The sequence below is a fragment of the Euphorbia lathyris genome, chromosome 9 (assembly GCF_963576675.1).
Source record: "Euphorbia lathyris chromosome 9, ddEupLath1.1, whole genome shotgun sequence".
NCBI lineage: Eukaryota > Viridiplantae > Streptophyta > Magnoliopsida > Malpighiales > Euphorbiaceae > Euphorbia > Euphorbia lathyris.
In genome coordinates, this window is record NC_088918.1 from 60323565 (window position 1) to 60330936 (window position 7372).

Below are 7372 nucleotides of genomic sequence, written 5' to 3' on the forward strand. Positions count from 1 at the left end.
TACTTGAATGCGGATTCTTTTGGCCTACTCTGTTTAAAGATGTCCGTTCATTTATTATCCGTTGTGATAAATGTCAAAGAACAGGGAATATAGGAAGGAAAGATGAGATGCCTCTTACGAACATATTGGAAGTTGAAATCTTCGACGTATGGGGGATTGATTTCATTGGGTCCTTTTCCTACTTCTTTTGGCAAAAATTACATATTAGTAGCCGTAGATTATGTTTCAAAGTGGGTTGAAGCAATTGCAACCCCGACAAATGATTTTAAAGTAGTTGTTAAGTTTTTAAATTCAATATTCTGTCGATTTGGAGTTCCTAGAGTTATGGTAAGCGACGGTGGTACTCATTTCGTAAATAGAGTTTTTGAGTCACTTATGAAAAAATATGGAGTACACCATCGTATCTCTACACCGTACCATCCTCAAACGAATGGACAAGCGGAAATTTCAAATAGAGAACTCAAATGGATACTTAAGAAAACAGTTTCGTCTTCTAGAAGAGACTGGGCACATAAACTTAACGATGCATTATGGGCATACCGTACTGCATTTAAAACACCTATCGGAATGACACCTTATAGATTAGTCTATGGTAAAGCTTGTCATTTGCCGGTTGAATTAGAACATAAAGCATATTGGGCTATAAGAACCCTTAATTATGATTTGCAAAGCGCAGGGAAAAAGCGTTTGTTCGACTTAAACGAGTTGGATGAATTACGCTATTTGTCCTAGGAAAATGCAAGAATTTATAAGGAAAAAATTAAAAAGTGGCATGATGCTAAAATCAAAATTAAAAACTTTAATGTTGGGGATAAAGTCTTACTTTTTAATTCGAGATTAAAGTTATTTCCAGGTAAGCTAAAATCTAGATGGGCTAGACCATTTTTGGTTATTAAAACATTTGATTACGGAACTTTGGAGCTGGAAAAGTCTAATGGCGAACGATTTAAGGTTAATGGTAATCGTTGCAAGATTTATTTCGACGGAGCTCCAATTCAAGCAATTGAATCCGTGGATAAATTCTATGAAAATTAATTTATTTAGTTTTCATGTTTTTAATTTATAGTTTTTTTTATTTTATGTTCATCATTCTTATTCTTTTTCTTTTTAATTTATTTATTTTTATTTTTAATTTATTTACTTTAATTTTTATTTTTATTTTTATATTTATTTTTGTGTACAAATAAGTTTTGTTAACATTAAAATTTTAATTTAGTCATGTTTTGAAAGTTTCATTAAGTGTTAAGTGTTATTGAGAAATTAAATATGCTGAAATCTCAGTTGAGATTTTTCATGTTTCAGGATTTGGAAATCTCAGTTGAGATTCCGAAAATCTTAGTTGAGATTTTCTGTCTTTTTGCAATTGAAATAACTGTAAGGGATTACAGTCTTCTTTCTTTAAAATTTCTGTCAGTTGAATCAAATAGGTCTTATATATTCCTGTAGGATCAGACTTCAATCATTTCATTTTATCTTTCTGAATTTCTTTCTCAAATTCTCAATCCTACAGACATCATTTTATTCTCTCTCACAGACATGACTAAGTCTTTGAAAAATGTTAGAAAACACACTTCTTCTCAAAACGGAAAAGTTGATATCTCCGATCGTTATGGTGCATGGTTTCCAATTTATACCCATGACGAGGGGCAACGCTTTCTGCAATTTAGATATGCTCAATTCTTTGGCATGATGTATATGGACGAGTTTCTGAACGAGGAACTCGGGATAAGCGAAGACATTGATCGCTATCTGACTAATTTGGGTTGGACCAAATTTGTTTCTATGAAATTTCCTATTATTGGAAATTGGGTTCTGGAATTTTTCTCCACAGTTCGATTCGTCAATAAGAGACGTGTTCGTCTCAGTTTTCATTGTGAGGGGGAGGTATTCACTTTTGGATACCCAGAACTACATAATTGGTTTGGATTTCCACCCCGAGACACAACTCAACACCATCCTGGAAGGGATATGACTTCTAGAGATATATGGCGGATGTTAACAGGATTTTGGCGATTCAATCCACGTCTTGCCTTCAACAAATCCATTAATTCTAATTCCATGTTGTATCTGCATAAATTCCTCTGTCACAGTCTTTTTGGTCGAGTCAGTAGCAATGTTGTGAAAGATACTGATCTCTATGTGTTGGGCGACATTTTCCAAGGCAACTCAGTGAACTCCTCGAAGATTCTAATGGAGGGGTTAGTTGCTGCTTCCCGTTCGAAGAAACGGAAGATTGGATTCGCCAACATCATTTGTGGAATCATTTTAGGAGCCAAGGGAACCATTTCTGTCCCTTGGACTGATACGGAACCATTCCATATTCTAGACTACGAGTTCTTGGAGAATGAGGGGCTTGTCAAACGAGTTTTTCGTTCTGGTCCAACATTCCTTTCTGCACCAGAAAGGCAAGTCTTCATTCAAACGAAGATTAATAGGGCCAATGCACATCGTCTGTCAGCTACTTAGGGATATAATATGCGTTTCTGTTTTGTTTTATTGTACATATGAGTGTTTATATTTTGTATTTTTAGGAGTAAGATGTTTTTATGTAATATATATAATATGGTATTGTTTATATTTTTTATAATAATAAATAAAAGTGCATTAATTCCTTATTTTAATTCTTTTATTTAAGGAACAACCCTTGGTTTTCCTTTAATTTAATGTTTCAGTTTTGTTTATCTCAGTTTCAGGGATTAATATTCACATTAATGTCACTTAATTTTAAGAGGAATTGGTTTAGAAGTGTTAAAATCATCAAACACTGTCACAATTTTTCCCAGAATTTCCAAAATCTCAGTTGAGATTCTGAATTCTCAGTTGAGACAGCAAGAGGACAACTTTCAGTGAAATTTCGACCCCCCTACGTACTTGCTGTCGCGACTGAGATTTTGAAAATCTCAGTCGCGACTTGCGACTTACAGGGACGGGATTTGGGCGGAATTTTCATTCTTTTCCTATTCCTACACTAATTACTTACCTATTCATCTATCCTACTCAATACCTATTACTTACACCTATTTAAATCACCTCTTTTTACACCAATCAATCATCTTTTCTCTTCCTAATAACAAGATTCACTCATCTTCCCCATAAATCTTTACCCTATTCATCTTCTTCTTCCCTAATTCACCACCATTATCTTTTACTCTTACTTCCATCCTTTCATATTTTCTTCATCCCATTCACCCAATTTCACAAACAAAAAAATATGCCTAGACAAAAGACCGTTGCTAACAAAGCCAAGGCCACCGAAGTCAATAGATTACGGGTAAGATGATGATGAGGAAGATGAAGAGGAATTTGGTGAAGAAGAGGAGGAGGAGGAACATGTTGATGTTAATGCCGCCGAGCAAGCAAATGTGGAACCGAATGTTGACGAACAAGTTGGATGGCAATATGTCTTGACACAAATGAACGAGCATAACCGTCACATGAATTTACGGTTAGATGAAGTCGTTGCCAACAATACCGACATGAGTTCGAGGATAAATACGGTGGATGCCAATATCACTACTTTGAGACGTGAGCACAAATCTACTCGTCGCCGGTTGCTATCTTTCTTCCGATGCCAAGGAGTTGAGACTACGCCTTCTCCACCGAGTTCACCTTGATAGGTTTTATCCTTTCTATCTTTTACCTCATTTTCGTTATTATGTCTTGTTAAATTTGGTACAATATTTTTAATTATGTTTGGTACAATTATTTTTATTATTATGTTTGAATGTTATGGTACTATATTTTTAATTCTAATTCGTATGGTTTATTTCGTACTATTTTTCGTGTTTTATCAATTTTTGCACCAATGAGGACATGGTCCAAATTAAGTGTGGGAGGAGATATTTCATATTCATTTTAATTTTAAGTACGAATGAATGCAACGAATAAGAATGAATGCTATTTATTTTGCATATTGTTATTCAAGTTTAAGTCAAGTATAATATGCAACATTTTTCAAAAACCAATGCAACATTTTTTTTATAAAGAGCAACATTTTTCAAAAATAATAGCTATTTTTCATAAACATAAATTTTTGTTAAAATATATTTTTCATATGTTTTCAAACATTTTAACTTTCAAAATAATGTTAAGCATATTTTAAGGTTATCATTATTGGTAGAAATAATATTTCTATACGGGCTATATTTTTACAAATATTTTCACAAATCTCCGATACGATTTTATCAAAAACGTCTCGAGTAAATGTATATAAGTAAAATTTCTTTAGTTTCAAATCTCTACTTTATATCATGAATTCATGATAAATATAAATCTTATTTTCAATTTTCAATTAGGTCTATAGGCATAAATCAAACTAACAACTTTAGCTTTTTAGCTCGATATTATTTTTCGTCTTACATTAAAAACCAATTGAAGTTTTTAAGGAAACTTTAGCCATAATACATGTTGAATTTCAAGTCAATATAGGATGAATGTGCTATTTTTTCTTTTCCCAATTTTATTTTCGTGTTAATTAAATCAAGTAGTCGCATTCTTAACTTTTGGCCACGATTGAGACCAACCTTATCACAATCGAGGTATGAAAGGGAAGAACATTAAGTACCGTTTACTTTTGGCCACGATTGCGACCACCCTTATCACGGTCGAGGTATGAAAGGAATGTTAAAAAATTAAAGCAAAATTAAACGTGTTTAAAGTTTTAAGTAACGATTGCGTCCACCCATGGCATGGTCGGTACCTCTTAAACGAACACAAAAGCAAATAAAATGCGTATAAAGTTACGATCAAGACCACCCTTATCTTGGGCGTAACTAAGCAAATATATTAAACCTAAGTCCTTAATAAATCTATATTTGAAATAGTTTAGGTTTGGGAAAGGAAATTTTGTGCTTAGAAATGCCTTGAGACGAAAGATTCGAAAACATGCGTGCTTACACCGTCCCGAATACTTCAATATAAAAATTGAAATACAAGACGAGTAATATATCTCTTTTACACTAGCTAGTTTGATACTTTGCGTATAAATTTACCATGAAAAGTTTATCTTTCGGTTTAACTAATTTAAAGAGGAATATATGGATATATGTTCTATTTATAAAGAGATTGATTAAAGAATAAATTCAATGAAATTTTGCTCGGGACTAGCAAAAGCTTAAGTGTGGGAGTTTGTTAAGCCCAAAATATACCTAAAATATCATATATAAATACGTTAAATTTACATTGAAATCGTGCCAATTATATTCATTTGGAATACTTTTACGTCTTTATTTACTTCTTTGATGCAAGGTACTTAATTATTTGGTTAAATCCAAATAGGAGCGAAAACGGAGCTAAAACGGAGCTAAAATGGAGGAAAAACCTAAAAAACGTACCGAGAATGCATAACAGCCAGAAGAACGCTCAAGGGGGACGAAAAGCAGTCAAGAGATAGGGAAATATCTCTCTGTCACGACTGGGATTTTCATAATCTCAGTCGCGACTTACGGAAGCCAGCTCGGGAGAAAGACGGAGTCTTCAACTTGCCCCTGTACCCCCTGTCGTGACTGAGATTTTTAGAATCTCAGTCGCGACAGTGAAGTATTCTGCACACAAAACACATGTTTTAATCCGAGAAACGCATCTGTTCGTTTGGATAAAAGCGACCCTTCACCAACGGACACGACCCATCATTTACAACCCTTCAACAACTATAAATAAGTGATCCATTTCAGAAATTGAGAGGTTGGAAAAAGTTAGAGAAATTAGAGAAGAAAGTTATTATGTTGAGTTTCTGATTCAGAAAAGAATCAGAAAGTTAGATTTCATTTCTGTAAACAAACTTGCTATACACAAGTTGTTATTAGATTAGTTATAAACACAGTATCAGTTTAGTTTCCAAGGTTGATCAGAGACAGGTTTTCATTCTGGTAGTGGACCTAGCAGTCTCTATTCCGAAGATCCAGCGAGAAGAATTGACGGCTGAAGTGCATGAGGTTTGACGCACCTACGGAGTTTGAGGGAAAGATTGCCAACCCGGATCTCAAAGTTTTCGTTACAATGCTATCCAAGTTTCTACTTCTCTGTTAACTTGTGAAAATTCACATTTCATTAATGATATACTTATTTATTCAATACATTCTTACTGTTGTTATTTTGATATTGTTCTGACAAAATGATTTTCAAAATGATAAATTGGTGTTTTTATTAAAACGTTCTATTCCATCTTATTCATATAAGAACTTTGTTGAACACTTGACAGATTTAGTTTTTATGGATGACATGATCGCTGATCGCGGCTTATCAGACATAAAATACTAGTTTGATTAAGGTAGGAATCACCTCAACATCAGGGGGATTTCTACGGTTCAAAGCCATTTAATTGAATAAATCCTTATATTATTATATGTCTATAATCTTTACAAAGTTAAAGTTGCTTTCTTTGCTTTATGAAAATAAGTTTTATACCTTCTATTTATTCCAATTACGGTAGTATCTGTCTTGTAATCAAAATCCCAAGACAGAACTATTCTCTAAACTCGATATAATACTTCTATCTAATCCTAATTTACCAAAACCAATTCCATCAATTAAACGTATTTCTTTTATTAAACCTAAACACGTGATTAAAACCGAATTAAATAAAGTTTTAGTTAAAAAGCGTTCCCTGTGGGTTCGATATCTTTTATTACTACAAGTGCATACCGTGCACTTGCGGAAATCGCTCAACAAGTTTTTGGCGCCGTTGCCGGGGAATGCCAAAATTTTTGACAAAATTTTAAATTTTTCGTGTTTTATTTCGAATCTAGGTTTAAACATACTTATTTTAACTTTTATAATTTAATAATTTTCATTTACTAATTTATTTATTTTTCAAATTCTGTTTTGTAGGTAGTTTCGGTTCGTGCAAGATTTCAGGTTCATGCGCAGTTCTCGAAATTCAGGCATTGTACCAGACCCTATAGACCCAGAAATTGAGAAAACCATTAGGAAGAACAAGAAAAACAAGAAAAACAAAAATAAGACCCCAGTAAAAACATATACCGAGCCAGAAAAAATGGCAGACCCACCAACACTTATGGATTACGCTAGGCCAGGTGTGGCCGGTGTGACCAATAGTATCGTTAGACCCAGAATCACCGCAAACCAATTTGAAATTAAGCCAGCTTTGCTTAATATGTTGCAAAATAATGTAACATTTTACGGGTTACCTAACGAAAATCCTAACACCCATTTGACAAATTTCCTTGAAATTTGTGACACTTTTAAAATCCCAGATGTGACTGCAGAAGCAATCAAACTTCGCCTCTTTCCTTTCACTTTGAAGGATAGAGCCAAAGAATGGTTAACTTCTATGCCAGCCGCAACTTTTGCCACTTGGGAATAATTAGCCCAAGCGTTTTTATCTAAATATTTCCCTTTAGCAAAAACCGCA